We start from the raw sequence: 22,226 nt of genomic DNA on the forward strand, positions 1-22,226 counted from the left end.
TTGTTATGATACCCCATTTTCTGATAGTATGTATAAGTATATCAAAACTGGCAAATTCAAAACAATATTCCCTCCTCTCTCACATATATGTTTAAAGAGGACATTAGTGTTCACATTTTATTTTTGATGTACGATTACTAATTCTGTGCTTTAATTTTCTATTAGACTTCACAGTATAAAGTCTCATGTATTTTACACAGTGCTAAGTACATTACATTTTCAGAGTTGCAAGTCACAAAAATATTTAATTAAAATTCCTTCTTCATTAAAGTATTCATGATAGCATTCTTTCCAAAAATATATTTCTACTGCTGGCAAGTACAGCATGAAACTGTACCTTGTTTTTCAATATTCACTTGATTATGGTTTGTCCTGTTCCTTATAACAGTTTTTTCTTTTAAATTCTTTGATCTCTTATATGCAAAACTGACTATGTCAGATACTACTTCCTTAATCCAAATTTAAGGGTTGCAGTATCTGGCACTTCCTTAATATTTCCATGACTCTTCCAAGTTTGCCTATTATAAGATACAGTCATTCTAGTTTTATTTGTATTTATTGTCCTTCTACTAATCTATTTTTCTGAGTAGTAAGTGTTACTCTTTTCTACTCCATTTTCAAAAACTACAACTTTATTTTTTTCTTCATCCGTGGTGGTGCAGCAGTAGTGTTGTTGCCTCACAGCAAGAGGTTCTCCCGTTCGATTCTCGGCTGGAGTGCGGGGAATGACTTCTCTGTGGAGTCTGCATGTCCTCCCCGTGGTTGGGTGGGTGTTCGAAAGACATGCATAAATGGGCGTGCCTTAGTTGAAGGTTGACTGTCAAGCTGGCACCTCAGCATTCATCAAAATCTACTGCCAATCATTAGCAGACCAGAGTTCCGCTGTGGCGACCCCTAACCGGGAAAAGCCAAAAGACAACAACAACAACAACTTTATTTCTTTCTCCAAATAAAAACTTGATGTCCATCTGATCACATGCTCTATTACCCTCTGTATTTAACTTTGACAACCTACACAACAGTCCTTTTATTACATTTTTAAAAACAACAGACGTATCTGTACTAGTTCTGTGAATATATGTTTCTCTTCGTCTTTTTTTGTATAGTATTTTACTAATATATAACTATTACTACCATCTGGCTTTCTTAAAATCATAACATACAAATTATTAATATTATCTGGAGATGTACTTTAAACTTAAAAAAATCTGTAGTATGTAATAAATACTGTAACAATCAAATTGGTCAAATGTATCTTGGCCACATATAGCAAATATCTCATCCACAAAACATCTATAAAATAATGAGATTTGTTTTCATGGGTAGCAAAAATACTTCTCCCAGTATGACAGAGTTATATTTGCATAATTGTTTGCTACACATTGCTTCTGTATAAACATACTTCCTGAAAAACTAACATTGTTTTCTAAGACAATGGACATTGACTCATATAATCTTCCACTCTCAGTGTTTTCAAACTCTGCATTCTCATTCAAATACCCTCTTAATGAGTCTACATCAAAGTAATTTGTTTTTGATGTAAACAGTGAATATGCGCCTATTGTGATAAATATTCAGTATATGCATTTCTCCTTTGCCATGCGTATAACTTAATTTAAAAAGCTTGAGTATTCTTAATATAGCACTCTGTAGATTGTACTACTTTATTAAGTTTTCTTTCCAATATAGCTTGACATTGGCTCAGTTACCCATCATCTGCTAGAGATTATAGATCTCATAGAAGGGTTCCTCTTATACTTGTATATTCTTGGGATACCATAATACATCAGGATTAAAGGGTGGGGAGTGTAAAAAAATTTAATTTTTTTACCAGCTTGTGAAGATGTGTGTAAACTATTTAATGAAGTAATAGTAATTTCTATAATTCATAACTACAAGAGAATGAAACATTAGAGGGTATGATGCATATTGATATAATAATAATAATAGTAATGATAATAATAATAAATAATAATAATAAAAATAAAAGGCAGAAGGAGTTATTAAAGATCTATGTTGAATCTAAATAATGTATACAAGATCATTCATGGAATCTATTACAGCAAATGTGAGTATGCAAATATATAGTATACATTTAAATAACAGTTTAACTTTGGATAATATGAACTTTTTTCACTCCCCATCCTTTAATTCCAGTTCATTATCATATCCTGAAAATACACAAGATGACAGGAACTTGGAAAGAAAACTTAATAAAGTAGTACAATCTACAAAGAGATATATTAAGGAAACTCAAGATATTTTCATTACGTTAAGCACATAGGAAAGCACAAGCACACACATACTGAATATTTACCACAATGGGCGTTGAGTCACTGTTTACATCAATACCAAATGAGGTAGAATGGAATCATTAAGAGGATATTTGAATGAAAATACAGACTTTGGAAACACTGAAACAGGTACTTTACTCTGTAAAGCAATGAACATTAACTTACCTATAATTTGTTTGCATTTGTAGAAAATTTTTTTTACAGAAACAATGGGCACCGATGGGCACCCCTACAACAGTTACACAAATAACTGTGTCATATTGGGAAAAGAAATGTGTGTTTACTACCCATGAGTATATTTATTTTATAGGCCTTTTGTGGATGATATATTTGTTATATGGGGGTACATGTGACCAATTTGATACATTTTTAAAATATTTATTACATACTACGAATTTTTTTAAAAAGAAAAAAGTTTGAATTATGCCTCCAGAGAATATTATTTTTTTAGTTGTTACTGTTTTTAGAAAGCCATATGGTGATACTGGAACATGTATAAACAAACTTACTAGGAGACACATATCTTCACAGAACCAGTATGCATCCCTCATATGGTTTTAAAAATGTGATAAAAGGACACTGATTCATAGGTTTACAAGTACTAGGCTATCTGCTTTGCAGGCCATTTTAAACCTTCCCTTTCTAATGTGAGAACCAAACCCTGTACCTTGTGTCTGTGAGGTAAACACCTTAACCATTACACCAACCCCCAACCCTATGTAGGATGTCAAGAATAAATACAGAGTACAAAACAGCATATGTTCAGATAGGGATTTTGAAAAAGTAATTTAGAGTGATACAATATTTTGAAAATGAAATGAAAAAGAAAGATTTTACTGCTCAGAAGAATGCTACCAAGTAAGTAGAAGGGCAATAAATACAAATAAAACTAGAATGAGTATTTTTATAAAAGGCAGACTAGAGGTGTCATGGAAATTATAAGAAAGTGACAGATACTCTGACTTTAAATTTGTATTAAGGAAATAGTTTCTGAAGTAGCAAGTCTTGCGTATAAGAGATCAAAGAATTTAAAACAAAAACGGCATTGTAAGGAAAATAGAACAAATCAAAGTGAATATCGAAAATCATGGTACCTTTCCATGCTGGAATTGCCAGCAGTGCAAATATATTTACAGAAGGAATACTATAGTGAATCCTTTAATGAAGATGGAATCGTATTTAAATATTTCTACTACTTCTGGCTCACAAAAAATAGTGTATACAGCGCTATGAATAAAATGTGAGGCGTTCTATACTGGGAAGTCTAATTGAAAATTAAAAGATAAAATTAGCAACTGTATGTTAGAAATAAGTAGTAAATAGTAATGCTCCCTTTAATAATACTGCACATATGTGAGAAAGGAGAGATTGCTGGTTTTGAATTTGATTATACATAGCATCAGAAAATGGGGTATCATAAGAGCAGCAGTTTGAGAGCTGTCAAAAGTTCAAGACTGAATGGAATGTTCAAGTCAAAAAAGTTTAAGGAAGTGATATGATATTTTAAGTGGATGAAAATGACTGTTAGCAAATTGTACAGTGAGCACTTGGCAAAGCATTATTTGTGAAAGCTGTGTGAAGACATGTGAATTGTATTTGTTTTATCTCATTAAAATAAGTGAATTTATGCTGGTTTACAGACTTCCTTCTGACTACTGTAAGTCACCATGCTTTAAGCACTGTATTCTGCAGTACACATTCACAACACCAACTCTCAGAATCGAACATGGGAAAAATCATTCAAGACATAAAGGCATGTAACAATCTCATGTGTACAGAAAGTAAAGCCCTGAGCATTCAGTATTTGGTTACCTGACGTGTAAAGTCAGAATTCCATGTGTAGTTTGCTGTAATCTTTTTTTTTTTTTAAACAAGAAACATCTTTATTAAATTATCATGTATGACATAGGCAATCATACATTATAAATGAAAACAAACCATATTGGCATAGTTTTACTTGCAAACATTATACATCACAAACTACACTGACATAATTTTAGTTGCAAATGTTATACATCACTTATCTATCAAGTCACTGTCAGTCAAATATGACATAGCTCATTCAAATCTTACCTTCTTTTAAATTCCGTTCCCCTTCTGCATGTATTGTTCCACAATTCACATTTTTTTCTTCCTACTCTTTTCTATTATATCTGTTACTATATTCACTACTTCTAGTTGTTGGTTTAGACTTTAATTTCCATTTTCTAGTAAATGCTTTTTTGGCAGCCACCATAATTAGACTCAGCAAGTCCTTACTATGTCTAGTCAATTCTGATTCTGTATTACAGCTCAAAAAATAATTTCCTTAGTTACACCAATTTGCTCAGCTATTATCTCTGACAAAGCAGTCTGCACAGAATCGTTAAAGTCTGCCAACTCGTTACTCTCACAGAAAATATGTTTCTAATTGTCTCTTTCTTCCCTATCACACCTCCAACATTTGCTATCTACTTGAGGTATAAAAATACCTACTTAAACAATTGCAAGCAAAGATCCTAAATCTTCTAGACTTTATTGCATATTTGGAAGACATACATACACCCCCCCCATTAGTTCTTTGTGAATTGCTTATCCATTCTCTCATCCTAATCCATTATAATGTCCTCTGATTGAGTCTTATAGTTATCATGCAATATTTTGTGTACTAATTATTCATTTCTATTCTGGGTTCTACTAAAAACTCTACCAGTGCTGGTCTTTCACTTATGATCCCCCTATTTCTTTCTCTTTGCCTATACTCTGATATTAATCCTTGATAGGGAAGGCAATCTTACTTGTAGTCCAAAAAAATTCTTGGCCCCTTCCCATTCTATTACCTTTCACTCTCAAATTATATGCTCCCAATACCATGGTTCTTTTTTCCATCTTCTCCAATAAATTCCAGCCTACTCTTGCCTATTGCTTGTATTCCCAACTGCAGTCATCCCTATTGGTGGAATCTCCTTTCTCCATTCCCATGTTGGCTTCTTAGAATACTTTGTGCTGCTTTATGAATATAATATTCTGCATGACTACTGTTATTCTCCTTAAGGATCTGCATCCAAAATCCTAGTCTCCTTATTTCTTGAGCTTCCTCCCTGTTTTATCATCATCATCCCTTTCCACTTTGAATTATAGCTTTCTTCTTGTGCTATGTATAGGAGCCTTAACTGTGTAGCTCTGAAACACCACTTCAAATCGGGTAATCCCAAACCGCCTTGTTCATTTGGAAAAATCAACTTATCCCACTTGACTCTTGCCATCTTCCCATCCCAGATAAAATCCTTCAGTTCTTTATTAATTGCTACCTACTACTTTTCTTCTGATTGATAAAAATATGCCTGAACTGTGTATAAAACTAAAGGGACTAAAAATATTTAACTCCTTGTATCTTTCTATCTATATCCATATAACAGAGCTTCCAATTTCTCAGTTTTTGTATTATCTTTTGTTTAGTCTCTTCCCACATATCCTTAGCTGCCACACCAGAATGCTTTTTAATCCATACTCCTAAGTACTTCATTTTATCATGTCCCCATAAATATGGATATTGCTGAACCAATTTGTATACTGTTACATAATTTACGGCTACTGACTTTGACTCAGCTTCATTAATTGTATATTCTGAAAAGATATGAAAGTGCCTCAAAATGTTCCACACAACTGAAATGTCTTTTTCTGGTTTTATCAGGTATAAATACCATCTGCAAATAGATCCAGATTTTCTTGTCTACCATACTAATTACATACTTGAATCTGAGTATCTTATTTTCTTTGAAAATGGTTTGAAATATAGTGAAAACAACAAAGGGGAAACAGGACATCCCTGCCTAGTACCTCTGCTCAAACAGAAATTATCAGAGAGGACCCCACATAATTTAATTTTTGCTTCCAATCCCTGATATATCCTCCTAATCAAACATACAATTTTATCAGGGAATGCAAATACATAAACTCCCACTTTACACTGTTAAATGCTTTCTCTGCATTTCATTTTCCTCCGCAAAAGTACATTGATCCATATCTATAAATTTTGGCAAACATAACCACTTTACAATCATGGCTTAGGATTGAAATGGGTATGAAGCTAATGGGTCTTTACCCTCTTTGGTATTACAGCTACCACTGCTTTCTTCCAGGATGTTGGTGGTTCTCCTCCTCTTAAAATACTGTTAAACACAACCTTCCAGATCTTTATCATTTTTCCCTCCAAGCTTTTAGACTTTCACAGGGATACCATCCATTCCTGGGTACTTACATGTGGATTGGTTATACATCGCTATTTGCATCTCATCTCCCCCTGTCCTGTTAGTAACTGAGCCTCATCTACCTCTAACCTTGGCATATTTAATTCTTCCATAAAGCTTTCTATTTGTTTCTTGATCTCCATATTTATCTGCTTTATACAGACTTTCATAAAATTTCCAAACTATTTGAAGTACCTCTACAGGACCTCTTGCTATCTTCCATGTAATAGGCTCCCCTAAGCATGGCGACAACCCTTTCTACTTTCTGCTGCCTACGTTGCACTAATAGTTTTTTGTGCTTCGGCATTATTATCAAAAACAGTTGCTGAAAAGCAATCTTTCTAAACTTGTGCACATTATCAACGTAATCCTTTATTTTCTGTTTAGCATTCTGTAATTGCTTCTCTTCTTGTTCTGTGAGAGTCCCCCTATTCTGTAATACTTTAACAGCTGTTATTCTCACTAAATAATTCTTGTTACATCTTAACCATCTCTCCTTTTATCTCCACACTATTTTTTAAACTCCAGTTTAATTTTATCCCACTCTCTAGCTATACTTTCAGAAGAAATGTCTATCTTCTCTAATAGCTTCCTTAAATTCCTCTCTTTTCAAAAGATAGGTGGGAAAGCACCAGTGCCTCATTTTTATTTCATTACCCCGCATTTTTAATTATTATTGGCATGTGATCTGAAACAGTTATTGGATGTGGATCAAAACTTTCAATTAAATGCACATGTTCCTGTGAAATGTAAGTTCTGTCTAGCCTAGCCCACTTTTTACATCATGAGGAATATGTACATTCACTCTGAACGCCTAGCACAGAATTCACATCTTCCATGCCAAATATTTTTACAACTTTCTTCAGAAATCTACTCTCTTTTGTTATATTTTCCCTACTGGACCCCTCAGACACATTTACTCCTGCAAATCAAATTCCAGTCCCCAAACATAAGTATTATACCATGACCCCCCCAAAACGTGCACGCTGATTGGCCAGCGTGCACATTGTAAATCGAGTTATACTAATGGAAAAAGGTCCGGTCGCCCGGACTTTTTTCCATTAGTATAACTCTACTTTAAACACTGTCTCGCTATGTTAAATGGGTTTAACATGGCGAGACAGTTTAAAATAAGCAACGGAGATCTCCGTTGCTTATTTTAAAGCTGTCTCGCTATGCTAAACCCATTTAACATAGCGAGATAGGTTTTAAAAACACGGAGAAAGCAAGATCTCCGTTGCTTTTTCTGTTCGCTATGTTAAATGGGTTTAACATGGTGAGACAGTTTTAAAATAAGCAACGGACATCTCCGTTGCTTATTTTAAACTGTCTCGCTATGTTAAACCCATTTAACATAGCTGAAATAAAAAGCAACAGAGATCTTGCTTTCTCCGTTGCTTGCACAACTCTGATGTACTGCGCGGCGCGGTACATCAAAACTGCCGCGGATGCCAGACATCTGTGGAAGGGCAGTAAACAGGCATTATACTATGCCATTATTTAAGAAAAGTAATAGTTTCTTTTCTTAAATAATGTCATGGTATAATAGCAATAACCCACTTCTGGGTGTGGGTAATGCTGTATTTACCCACAGTTGGCTTTGTTTGGTCCCTCGGGCTTCGCCCTCGGGACCAAACCACGCCAACTGTGGGTAAATCCGACCGAGGGACCAAACAAAGCCAACTGTGGGTAAATACAGCATTACCCACACCCAGGAGTGGGTTTTTGCTATAATATTCCCTAATGTAAAATGATTTTCTCCCAGAATTTTTTTAAGCTCCATTATAGCAGTTTTAGTTGGAATATAAATACATGCCAGTGTAATCCTTCTCCTTGCCAGAAGCCCCTATTACAACACATCTACCATATTATTTTATCTATCCTCTATCACTATTGGAGCTACACTTGCAACTAATACAAGTACTTCTCTTTTTCTTGTCCCAGTGTATTCTTTTGAATAACTGTCTTGAAAACCTCTCCAAAATCACGTTTAGTTCTTTCCAAATATGTCCCCTGTACCATAGTAATTTGCACTCCACAGTTTGTAATATAATTCACTACTCTTTCTTTTGTGTATCATGAGACCCTTAACATTTAAAGATAATATAGAAAGCACCATTGTCAAACATTGCTAAAAAGTTACTCTCATCTTTTATTTGTAACAGCTTTTGTGTTAGGTATCTAGTTCCAGCCTTTGTATTACAAGCACACATTAATATTGGCAGGTTGATCTTTTATACGGTTTCTTGTCATATCCATTTGAGCCTATGTCACATCTTACAAAGCATTTTGTTTTACTGAAAGTCCACAAATAAAAAACAAGTAAATCCCTAATATACCACTCAATCTATTAATACTAATACACAAAAGTACACAGTAAAAAAGAAGGAGAAGCCCAGTTATGAAGTATAGGAGTAAACACACCAAGACAAATATCCAGAAAAAATGTAAACTCCTAATACTGCTAAAACCACACTGAAGGAGCAAAAACCACTGTAAAATCCAGTATAAATCCAATGCTCTTTATTGTAGGTAAGCGCTTTCGCAACCAGCCTTAGTTGCTTCCTCAGACCAAAGATTACAAAAAAAAAAAAAATCATCCCAAACTTTAAAAGCCTTGAATGCTGTGTCAAATGACTATGACCAATTAATTAGTTAAATTAGTCAAAAGAACAAGTACATTCAAAATGCAAATACACTCAAATCAATAAGCACAAAATTTAATTCAAGGCAATATATAAAAAACAGCATATAATATGATGTAAAAGAAACATACAAAGAACATACATAAAAATGCTACATATATAAAAATATATAAAAATAAAAATAAATAACCTACTATACTATCTAACTTACTAATACTACTCTATCTGTAAATCACTAACAAAACAGCTTTCTTCCTAATAGTCAAAAATATTGTATGTATAAATAAAGAAAAAACATCTAACGTATATTATATTATATATTATATTATGTGTTGTCTAAACATGGTCTAACTATAAAAATGCTGGTATAACCCTATCTATAAATCACAAAATTAAATAGCTTTCTTCCTAATCTTCCTACCTTTCAACACGGGTTTCAGAGATGCATAATCATTCAGCCCAGGTAGCTTATGGGCTGCTAACATAAATATCCATCTCAACTCCCTTTGTTCAGTTCTGTTATTTAAATCTCCCATCCTAATGATTTCAGTGACAGTGTCAATAATAGAAAAGTAAAAATAGTGATTATCTCCTTGTTATAACATGTGTTTAGCTAGGGCACTATGTTCCTGTTGTCTCCTAAAACAGTAAAGGTGGTCACAAATTCTCTCCCTTAACCATCTGTTGGTCTTACCAATATAAAACGCACTGCAGCAGGCACAGTGGGCTAAATATATCACATTCCTACTCTGTCACCTGAGGCCTTAAACTTGAAGGATTTACCACTCGATGGATGGACAAACATGGTGTTAGTTTCTATATACTGACAAAACGAGCATGTATTACATCTCCTATTCCCATAGTTCATAATGGATCTATGTTCCAATCCATCTGTATAACAGAGCATCTGCTTCAGTGTTTTTCGATTTTTATAAATAAAACAAGGTTTCTCACCTACTATTGCACTTACCCTATCATCAGTCCCCAATATATGCCAATTACGATATATTATATCCTTAATCAAACGAGTATCAACTGAGTGTGTAATACTAAACTTCGCTAATTGTTCTCTGCTCTTCATTCTCTTAGGAGTCATTTCCACTCCACCCATATTGGGACTAGAAAAATATGGTTTCCCTGTGGTGTTCCTTTTAGCTCTGGCTTCAGTGCATGCCTCATTTACCTCTCTTTCATGGTAACCCCTGACTAGGAACTCATCCCTCAGGGTCCTCAAACTATTTTCAAAGTCCTGGTCTCTTGCATGTAATTTTGACATGCGTATAGCTTGATTATTGATGACGTTCCAAAAAATATGGGGGGGGGGGTGCTTACTAGTGTGGTGAACATAACTATTACAGTAGAAACCTTTCCGATACAATTTAGTGTACACATTACCAGTGGTTCCATCCAACTGTATTTTTATATCTAAAAACTCAATGTGGGTACGAGATCTTTTCATGGTAAAACATAAAAAAATCAGTACTTTTACTTAAATGTTCTGCAAATTGACATAATCTTTCCTCACTACCCCCCAAAAAAGGAACAGGTCATCTACAAAATGATGAAAAAATAAAATGTCACCTTTGAAAGCACTGTCATTTATTATAAAAGTTTGCCCCCTTTGCGCCATCACCAAATTGACATAGCTATTGGTTGTAGGAGTCCCCATAGCTATGCCTGACATTTGTAGGAAATATTTCCCATCAAATGTAAAAACATTAAATTCTAAGACAAGCTCTAACAAAAAACTAATCAAATCAAACTTCTCTACACTACGTGAGCCTTCCTGTAGTAAGAAATCTCTTAGATAGCATATTCCATTCTCATTAGGTATGCTAGTAAAAAGGGATATGACATCCAAAGTAAATAAAAACTCTTCCCCTGTAAGCCTATAATTGTTTAAAAAGGCATAAAAATTTCTCAAAAAATATTCTGAGTTCTGCAGTATCAAGTTATATTGTGTTATTAATGGTCTCAGTTGTTTTTCCAGATATACTGATACTGGGCTCAGTAATCCATCCTGCCCCCGAAACATTCAGTCTAAAAGGGGGGTTCAGGATGCATGTGTGAATTTTTGGAAGTCCAACAAAACTAGGGACAATAGGACACAATAAAATATTTAAGCAAATCTTCTGTTATATAATTTTCCAAAAAACAATTTCTAACGTGACGGTTAAAACTGTCTACCAGCATATTAACCTCTGTTACATCAATCATCCTATACACATTGACATCTAACAGTAAATTATTTATAGCTTCTAAATAAAACAATCTATCCATTACTACTATAGAATGTCCCTTATCAGCAGGCTTTATAATTACTTTTCTATCATTCGAGTCTATTTACAGCTTGTTTTTCACTAAACGTCATGTTGTAAAATTTAATTTCCTTCCAATTAGAGAGAAACATTTCATGTAACTAATTTTCACAAGCTTTTACAAAAATCTCTAAACTAGAAGGAAGAACAGGTATAAAAACACTAGGCTTCTTGAATAAGTTCTCTTCAATATTATTTGTATTACTTACACCATATATCACTTTTAATGCTGTGTTGCGAGCAAAAAATCTCAGTTCAGTCAATATATCAGGTAAATCCGCCTGTGCTGGAGGAATGAAGCCCAAGCCCTTGTTCAGTACATCGGCTTCATCTTTGTGCAGTATTCTGCTCGAAATATTATAAACTAAGTGTTCTGCCACATTTTCTTCAGGGTCTGCACTTGTCCTTCCCCTAGTGACAGTTTCCTTTTGAATCTCCTTCCTTCTGGCTCCATTTCTAAACTCCTCTTCAAATGTATGTTGAAGGGAGGGGCAGGACCAGAAAAGAATGTGCCCGATTGGTGGAGGATTCAGGTTCCACTATAGCCATCCTCTTATTGGCTGTAGTGACCTTCAGTCTTACTGTCTGTTCAACTGTCGAACCTGACACTGCATTCACATTAGTAGACTCTATCCCTTGCTGTAGTGATTTTAAGGGAAAGTATCGACAGATGACAAAATGGCTTCATTAGAGCCAGATGTAGTAGGTCAAAGTTGTTGATCTCTATTCCTAACACCTCTTTCCATATGGGGACTTGGTTGCCACCCATTCTGCAGTCAGCGGGACACTCATGGGTTGAGCTTTCTCATACTGCTTCCCGCATTCCCCACATGTCCGCTCATGATTGTATCGTGGCCAACACTGAAGCATACAAATGATGGGCCCTTTCAATTAACAACTCGTGCAGTGGAATACCAGTCCAGTTGCTTATTTGTTCTTTCATAAAATTACTATAGTCTGTTTCTCACAACTTCTCTGGTGCAGCAGAAAATCACAGGTTCTCCCTGCACTGTCCTCCATTTCTATTATGTTTTGAAACGTCTCTTCTTGAGCAGTCTCATATTCAGCCATCATTTTCTTCATTTTGATCTCTGATTTTTGCAGGTTTATCACTTCATCTATCTGTTTGAAGTTGCTTCCATTTTTTTCCTACTCTTTTGTTGTTTTGAGTTGATACAATCCATCAGTGTTTCATTATTTTAATCAGTTCTGAGTACATTTGACTTATTTTTTCCTTTAGGTTACTGGAAGTCATGTCTTGTATCAAAGCTGGAGCTTGAACTGCTTTTTGCTAAGCAACTGCAGAATTCTTCCCAGTTAATGTTTTTTTACTTGCCTTTTGTGATCGATTTGAACTTGAATTGCACTTGGCCTGAAACACAGTGGTGCATCTTCAAGGAGGCTGTCCATACCACTTAAGAAATAATGCTTTACTAATATAAAGTCTTCAGCAAAAAGATAAGCACAGGATTTCTCAAGGTCTCCCAGACCTACAGCAAGTTACTGTTTTTGCAGAAAAGCTGTTTCTTTTGATGAAAGTTTGCAATATCCTTTAAGACAAATAAGATACAATAGTACATAGAATTATCTGGTGTGCTAATTTAGTACAAAAAAGCATCTAATACTTAAAGCTAGAACACAAAAAGCACTACAAGAATCTGTGCATTACTAGTTACTGTGTTAAGTGCTCATTTCAAGATCAATATCCAATTTTGTACTCTGACATACCAAGATTATACCTACTTTAGTACTTTGATATAATCATTTCATATCATTTTTGCAGCTGGAAACATGAGAACCAGTCAAGTAAACTATGTAGGAAATGAACTGTGTAAAACTATCCAAGCAGTATGCAGGAAAACTTGCATACATGTATCTTTTGCAAAAATGTCCAACTGTCACCTATTTTTATAAGTTTCCATACTCTACCAGTAAGCACTAATGTGTGTCAATACTGAGAAGCATGCATGTACCTAAGCTCAGCACTGCTATATGCTCTACAGCAATTTAAAATGACTTTTCAGCCTTATTCTGTAGGTGTGCACTGATGGATATCAGTCTTTTGCATTTATAAGTAGGGAAAGAGAATGAATAGGAAAGAGCAGAGGGGAAACGCAGCTGGAATATAACTGGGTTGTGCTGGAAAAAACTGTAGACAAGATTTTTTGTTTGGTAGGGGCAGACACCCTTTTTCTCAAATATTTAATGAAAGTTAAGGAAGTAGAAAGGATAGTATGGGAAGGGATGACGGGTTGGGAAGAGATAATGGTAATGACAACAGCACACAGACAAAAGAGAAAAAGTTGGTGATCATACAGTAAGTTTGAGATCACAAATTGAAGGAAAAGCTGATAGAGGAATGGACAAATGGCATAACAGTATAATAACAGCTATGGACGAAAAATTGTGCTGTGATGTAATTTATATAGATTTAACTTCAGCATTTGACAGGGAGATATACATAACACCGATCAATAAATTAGTACAACTAGGCATTGATATAATCTTGATAAGATGGATAGCTACATGGCTTACAAATAGGACATGGCAAATATCATACAGCAACTGGACAGGTGAAATCCTTGGTTAGAGTCAGGGTGTCCCACGGGCGTCTGTTCTAGGCCCTTACTTGTTTAGATTGTATCTTTGAGACACAACTTTTTCATCTGAGGTGTTCTACAGTCTTTATGCAGACGACCTGAAATTGGGCAAACTGATTATGTGTGTTACAGATGAGGCATGTCTGCAAAATAACTTGACTAAATTGACCATTTGGGCACAGGAGAATAATATGCTGATAAATACAGCAAAAACTAAGCATGAGAGATTTGTTAGGCATAAATTGAAAGGTGAATATTTAATACAGCACACAGTGATTGAAACTGTAGACTCATTTAAGGACCTGGGTATAATATGGGTAGATTCAGCTATGAATTTTTCTAATCATATCAACCAATTGATTAATGATAGTTATAGAACTATAGGTTGTATAAAAAGATTTATAAAGTCTAGGAAATCAAAAATAATAGTCAATGTTTGCTAGTTACATTAGACCTAAACTTGAGTATGGAATAACAATATGGAAACTCTATAAGAAAACAAGCATGAGTAAACTGGAAATAGTACAATGGAAATATAAAAAGAAAAAAAATATTATGAAAGACTAAAATATCTGAACGATTACAGTGTCTCATATAGATATGTAAGAGATCTTACTCGGGTATATAGGACATTTAGAGACAACTACCTCTCTGGGAATATTTGGGGTAACAAAAAGTACTAGAGAATCATCAGACAACCTATGTAGGAGACTCTACAGGAATGAGAAGTGTATAAATTGGTTATTTGACACAGTAGCTGATGCATGGAAAAGACTACCAAATGACATTAAAGCAAACACTAGTTTATATTTATATTTTTTTAGAACAGCCTGGGCATTTATTATGTGAACAAGTGTTTTGGTATACTGGCAAGCTAGAAGGGCATTAATGCCCGTGCGTGAAACATTTGTATGTATGTATGTAAATCGTGGAGGAGGAGTAATTGTGGAAATGCACAAGGGATGAGTTTGACACAAAAGGTTGGAGTCACAGATTATGGACAGAGCATGGGATCACTGCAGCCATCATCCCTGTATGCAGACACTGAGACAGAGCCCAGCCATAGGGAGGCTTAGTGAGGAAACAACCATGTAAATAATGTACCAGTCTCCGGTGGCTCAATCGATAGCACCTGCAGGAGACTTTGGAACAGTACCAACTAATACAAATAAAATAAAAAAATGCCACCAAACCACTCGCAGCTGCACTGATAACAAACAGAAGAGCTTTAATGTAGTACACTTAGTGCTTTCTCCCTGTAATCTCAGGGCTTGATCATTAAAGCTCTTCTGTTTGTCATCAGTGCAGCTCGAGTGGTTTGGTGGAGTGTTTTTATTTTATTTTTTTCAGTTGGTTCTGTATTGTGTGCTCTGTTGGGCAATTTTGGTGTTATTTAGCAGACTTTGGAACAGTCCCCACTGCCTCTCCACAGCCCACTTAGCTTCAGCCACCATCACCACCATTATCTGAAAAGCTGTTGATGGTTTAGGCTGCTCCATTAAAAGCTGCCCACAGGGGAAAAATGGCCATTCCTAACTTGCAAAGCAATCCTATGGCAAACTATTAGGGGAGATCTCTTACCCTGGCTGTAGTAGTTGAGTGTAGCTGTGGTGCACAATGCTCTTCTAAACCTGCAGCTGGAAATATAAAATAGAAAAAATGAACAAGTAGGAGAATGTCATGATTATAAAATTGTTTGATATTGAATGAATAATATAATATCATAAGATGTGATGATGTAGTACAATACAAATATATGATAATGTTACTCTATAGCATAACCAGTATTATATGCTATAATACAATAAATAACTTTATTACTGATAGTAGTATTTTTTGTTTTGAGACAAGAAGTACTTCTAGGTTCTGGAGAATAGCCATGCCAACCTGTTGTGACAGAGGCATCAGTAAGGAGCAATCTCATCCTGTGCTGCAAAAACAAAAAAAAAGGGGATTCAAACACATTGCTGTATTATAAACACACTACACTTGAGGCAGCTACTGTCTGTTATGCAAATCTAAATAAATTCTAAGATATCACAGTATGATAGTAGCTTTTACCCAACTACAAGCATACAGTTCATTATAGAAAGTAGCAGTTGTTTCACAAAATGCTTTACTTGCTCTTCAATCTTTCAGTTTTTAACTAGGTTATTCAAACAATGTGCTCCTACCTCATATTTAACCATTGAGTATAGTAAGTAATACCTACCTGTCTGATTAAATGACTTGTGCTCCAAATTTAAAATTCTTCAACTGATTATTCACCTCTTCCATATATCTATCTGCAAATATACTTTGATTACATTAAGTAGTTGAGTTGTCCATCTACTGCAGGGGTTTCTTCTCCCCTCCAAATTGCACAGCATTATGGGTTGCTGTACACATGAGAGTGCTGTCGTTAACATGACATGTTAACCAAGGTTTTATCTACTTGAGTTGGTGATAGCTCTAGTGATTACAAAAGATCCCATAGTACCCATCAAAAAGAGTAGGGGAACTTTATTTACAAACCATACAGAGCCAACATTAGGAAAGGATGTAGATCAAATGAAAATATACAGTATAAACAATCCAACAAATAAATTAACAAAAAATACTTTGATATTACTTCCCCAGTCCTTTTGCCACAATCATTTTCTACACTTAGTCAAAATAAGGTAACAATCCCATAATTTGTCATACAATCCAGTACACCTTGCCAACTATATTAGCCATAAAGTCCACATCAGGCATTTATCCAATTATCCATATTCTCTGAGTAATCATAACAGGCATACAGTACCATATCCAAATTTAATGAAGTATGTTAAAGAACATTATACAGTTTAAAAAATAAAATCCAAACAATGTTTAAGATGCAAATAATCAGAAATGCATCAGATACTGTTTCCTCAACTTTACATATCCCAAATCATTTTGTTCATATACGATACACTTCAAGTATCCTTTAACTGGAAGTTTATTAATCAATAACCCCAATAAAAATATTGAATGACAGGAATAGTTTCACATCTTTTTTTGTTAGTATATTTAACATCAAAGATTACCCACAGTTTAACATAAAACTATTCATTTTAATTTCATATCACAGTTTAGTTTTCTACTCGATGGTTGATTTGGTAAAGGTAATTTGCATAAAAAATGTTAGCAAAATATTGCATCACAATAAAATGTAGTACTTTTCTTCTCAAAAAAAATTCCAAATGTAGTTAGATTACTCCCCAAGGACATTTTTTTTGACCTGGCAAACTATCACCAATAATCTCCTATTCTGACTATTCATTATAACCTGACAGAAAAAGCAATTTTTGTTGATCTGACAATAACTTATAAGACCCATAAACTATGCCACCAGGACCTGGCAACTTGTGTATTTCTACTGATATTAATTTATCATTTAAGTCAAATGTCTTTATTATTTTATCTAACACATTTTCATCCTGAGTTAATCTATCTACTTGCCATTGCTTAATAGCTACTACAGAAACATCAGAAAAAAAATGATTTGAACATAACCTTCCACAACAGACAATTTCAGCTTGGGAATTTGCTACATCTACTGCTAGAGTTCTTAATAGAGATCCCCAGTTTGTCATGATTACAAAATTATGTCAAAATGTCACTGTTAGCACCCTATACTACAAGCCTTTAATTATGTAACAAAATTTGAATTCTATCTGTAGACGTTTCCCATAATGTTTCTTACTTAGTACACTCAACCAGGACATTGTCTTAAAACTCTATCAAAATTCTCCCATGCTAAGACATATTGTTGCTTTTTAATTTGCAACACTGATTTTTCAATCATCAAACACTTCTTTAATTTTAATTTAAATAAAAGTCACCTTGAGGTCCAAAAATCAAAAAATGACACTAACAAAACATGCTACGCAAACACACTTTTCCAATCCCCCTTACTGGAAATTGAACTAAAGTTCTTTAAGCCTTTTTCTTGTAAAAAATGTCTTAATTCAGTCCTACAAGAAAGGGTCTTATGACCACTTATTGGAGTATCTAAAGTTAAGCAGTAGACAAAATAAGAGAATCTGACTAAGCAAAAAAAAAAAAATGCATCAGTAACCAACCTACACCTTTTAAATGCTGGGATTAAACAGGTTCCTAAAAATCAACTGTCCATAAGAAATGCAATGTTTAAGTACTTTAATATCACTAGGCATCTTAGATGACTGCATTCAAAAATAATCAGAATCTCAAACAATTATAATTGGAGTATTTACTACAAAACATCGAAGTACATAAAGTAGCTCTTGTCATTATTTTCACATCTGCAAGCGTATATATAACTGCATGATACAGATACACACACAATAGTGAATCCAACCACCTCATTACTATATACAATTTTTTAAATATGCAACTTCACTGGAATAGCAATAACTGAATAAACATACCTCTTAAAAGATGAACTAACTGGAGCATTCCACATAGCTTCAACATGTTGTTTTTGAAATGCATTAAGACATTTAATATTTAATAAATGTTAAAAAAAAAATGCCAAGGGAAACACTTCGACAAAACTGCAATACCACAAGACTCCTATAGTCATTAATAATATTTACTTTAAGACTTACAACAAAAATACTGCTCTTTTCCATTTTTTAACAGTTTTCTTTATTCCTTGCTTTAATTTACATGTTTTCTATCTCTTGCGTCTAGCAGTCCATTTACAATAATTGTCTTTGATATCATCCCCTTCTAAACCTTCATTGCCTACTTTCCTCCACTGCCCCATCTTCAGCAACTAAAGCAGCATTAGTATGGCCGTCTTCATATTTTTCTTCCACAGTATGTACTATATCACTATTGCACAAGCAGAAATCTTAAGACACTTTTTTCAACATCTGATTAACATTTTAAAGTCAATTCTGCTTCTAAGTCTTTTATCTGTCCAATCAAACCAAAACTGCCTAAAAGATTTACATTTTACATCATTTATTACAGCTATACCTGCCATGCCCCATATCTCCACAGTGTTCACATTTTTGTTTTTATCACAAGCTTGAATAAGATGAGTATATGTCCCACAAAAAAAAAAAAAAAAAAACAGGATTTTGGTTGATTAGGGTACATAGCAAAAGCTTAAAACTCTGCAATATTAACAAAACTAGGAATATGCTGAACAATGTCATTTATAACTTTCAAAGCAGGCCAGACTTCCCGGGCCTATTCTAGATATTTCTTCTGATAAACTTTATCATCATCATATACATCTTAATAAACAAAAATTCCACTGAAGGCTCAAGGACAGCAAAACTACAACACTCGTATACTTCCAAAACTCATGTACTTCCAAAACACTGTTATTGTTGTGTCTTTTGGCTTTTCCCGGTTAGGGATCACCACAGTGGAACTCTGGTCCGCTAATGATTGGCAGTAGATTTTTATGTGCCGAGATGCTAGCCCTGACGCACAACCTTCAACGAAGGTACACCCATTCACGCACGTCTCCACACAGAAGACACTCTAGCTGAGAATCGAACAGGACAAAGTCTATCTGTGAGGTGACAATGCTACCCAAAATGGCAAAGGCACTAAGCATACAAAAACTTTAATTTCTGCTTTTCATTCACACAAGGACTTCATCAGATAAAACATACCATTAGTACATAATTTTATACAATTACTGGACCGATCAATATGTCCCACTAAGTAACCCCTTTAAACCAATACTAATCAGAAACATCAAACAATGATTGAATAAAAAATAATCTACACATTATGGATGTAAAATCTTTAATCTTCTGTCTTAAAAAAACATTTTAAATCAATAGTGCCATTTATCCCAGGAAAACAGTCCACACTTAACCCCAATTGCCAATGAGTTTCTTTTTGCTCTACTTTACTTTTAAAATCCCCCCATTTCTATCTTTATACACTTGTTCTATTAGAGTAAACATAAACTTATGATAATTCTTACATAAAAATATACACTTATAAAGTGCATCACTTTCATTGCTAGTTTTAAGGGCATAGAAATGTTCTTAAGTCTAAGGTCCAAGGACCAAGTCATCATGCCTAAGTAAAAGGAACTACTCCCTTAGATCTGCAATTAAATACTTTAGGTATTTGAATAATGTAATCGTAATGTTCCAAATCTAAATACTGTCCTTCCAAAATAAATCTACAAATGGAACAACTTCTGCACTTATATAGTTGATATAAAAAGTTTACACATTCCTGTTAAAATGCCAGTTTTTTGTGATATAAAAAATGAGACCACAATAAATCATTTCAAATCTTTCATTTTTGAAAAGTTTCATTCACTTTTTTTTTTTTTTTTTTCACGGAATGCCAAAAAGAAACAACTCAGGGTTTGTACTATACTACCAACTGTTATCTAGGTTTATATAAGTTCTAATACATACTGATAAGTTTTATATTGTCTATGTATTCTACTTTTATAATTTTTTTAATTATTGCATATTTCTGCTTTTAAAATTTTTTTTTTGTCAAGTGTCTATATTTTTATTTGACTGTATTGATTGTGAAGCTTTTCTCCCCGGGCCTCCACTGAAAATGGGTTCCTGACCCAGTGGACTTTCCTGGTCAACAAATGTCAATAAATAAATACATAAATAAATAAATAATAAATTTTCCCACCTTTACTGTGACCTATAACCTGTACAATTCAATTAAAAAACAAACAAATCTGTTAGGGGAAAAATATAAAAAATAAAAAACGTACAATACGCTGGTTGCATAATTGTGCACACCCTTAAACTAATACTTTGTTGTGTGTGCACACCCTTAAACTAATACTTTGCTGTGTGCACACCTGTAAACTAATACTTTGTTGAAGCACAGTATGTTCTAAGCTCATACCACAAAGTAGTCTTACTTGTCTGCTGTACAGGATACCTGCATACCACTGAGACCCCCCCAGTCACCTGTTTAGAAACCTTGCCTCTGTCTCACTCTCTGCCATCTACATGTTAGTCACTACCCTAGTGTCTATTCTCTCTTAGTTAGCTATACTCTTTTGTTTTTCTGTTTGTAGTTTTCTTTTAACTGTTTTTATCTTACTGTGAATACCTGTGTATATCTCACTATAGCATCTCTTCCCTCTCTGTTTACACCTCTTCTACTTACCTGATGACTTTCACTGTGTGCTCTTTACTGTTTCCTTCCTGGCCTGCTGATTGTTTCTTGTGGTGGCTGCCATGGCCCTTTCCGCTCCCTTCGCCCTCGCTACATGCGGGCTCACTCCGCTCCCCTCTCATCCACATTCCCACCCACCCCCATATCATTTCCTTTATACCTAACCACCTAATCCCTCCCACCTCTAACTCCACCCCTTTCTGACTGCTACAACATTCTAAACAACTTAACCCTCCTCTATGTATCATTTCACGGTTTAGGCTGCTGCAAATCCTTCTCCATCCTACATATCTCCTACTCCTACCACAGGTTATTTCACCTAAATTCTACTTCAGCTCTCTAAAAGGTCCAACTACTTACAATTCCTAGTCTCTTACCCACTTTTCACGCCATCAGTCCTACTTCCCCCACCTTAGGCCATGGCTATTGCAACCCTCTCTATTCTCTTCTTGCCTCCATTACTTCTCCTCCTCTATCTTACATCTTGTACGACTCCATTACCACCTTTCCATAGAGATCCCACTATTCACCATACTAACTGCTTCTCATCTCTGCAGTACTCTATTACAATCTCCTCCTCTATCTTACATCTTGTACTACTCCATTACCACCTGTCCATAGAGATCCCACTATTCACCATACTAACTGCTTCTCATCTCTGCAGTACTCTATTACAATCTCTTCCTCTATCTTTTCCATGAACATCCCTCTGCCTAAAATCAAAATTCCTCCCCCTCACTCTTTAGCATCTAAAACCAAGACTAAGTACTTGACCTACAACCCACAAATTCAAACTTTACCACCTTCATGTAGCCCTGCTTCTATCAGGAGACATACATCCAAATTATGGGCCCATCATCACTCCACCATGAATAACTCTACCTCTCCCTACTTAATAAACTCATCCTCTGCAAACAAACATATTTCCTTTTACTCTATGAACACCCATAGTATTCTAAACAAAGTTAGTGAAATCCATGCCTGGATAGCCATCCACACCCCTGATTCATAGGTTCAT

General features: G+C 34.7%; 1 protein-coding gene across 2 annotated transcripts in view; it reads right to left on the reverse strand.

The window, feature by feature from the left end:
- ADAMTS3 (ADAM metallopeptidase with thrombospondin type 1 motif 3) overlaps window positions 1–22,226 on the reverse strand; it is a 3,677,303-nt gene that overhangs the window by 2,526,515 nt on the left and 1,128,562 nt on the right. The window lies entirely within an intron of this gene.

Source organism: Protopterus annectens, chromosome 2.part0 (assembly GCF_019279795.1).
Source record: "Protopterus annectens isolate FY-2018-M chromosome 2.part0, PAN1.0, whole genome shotgun sequence".
Taxonomy (NCBI): Eukaryota; Metazoa; Chordata; order Ceratodontiformes; family Protopteridae; genus Protopterus; species Protopterus annectens.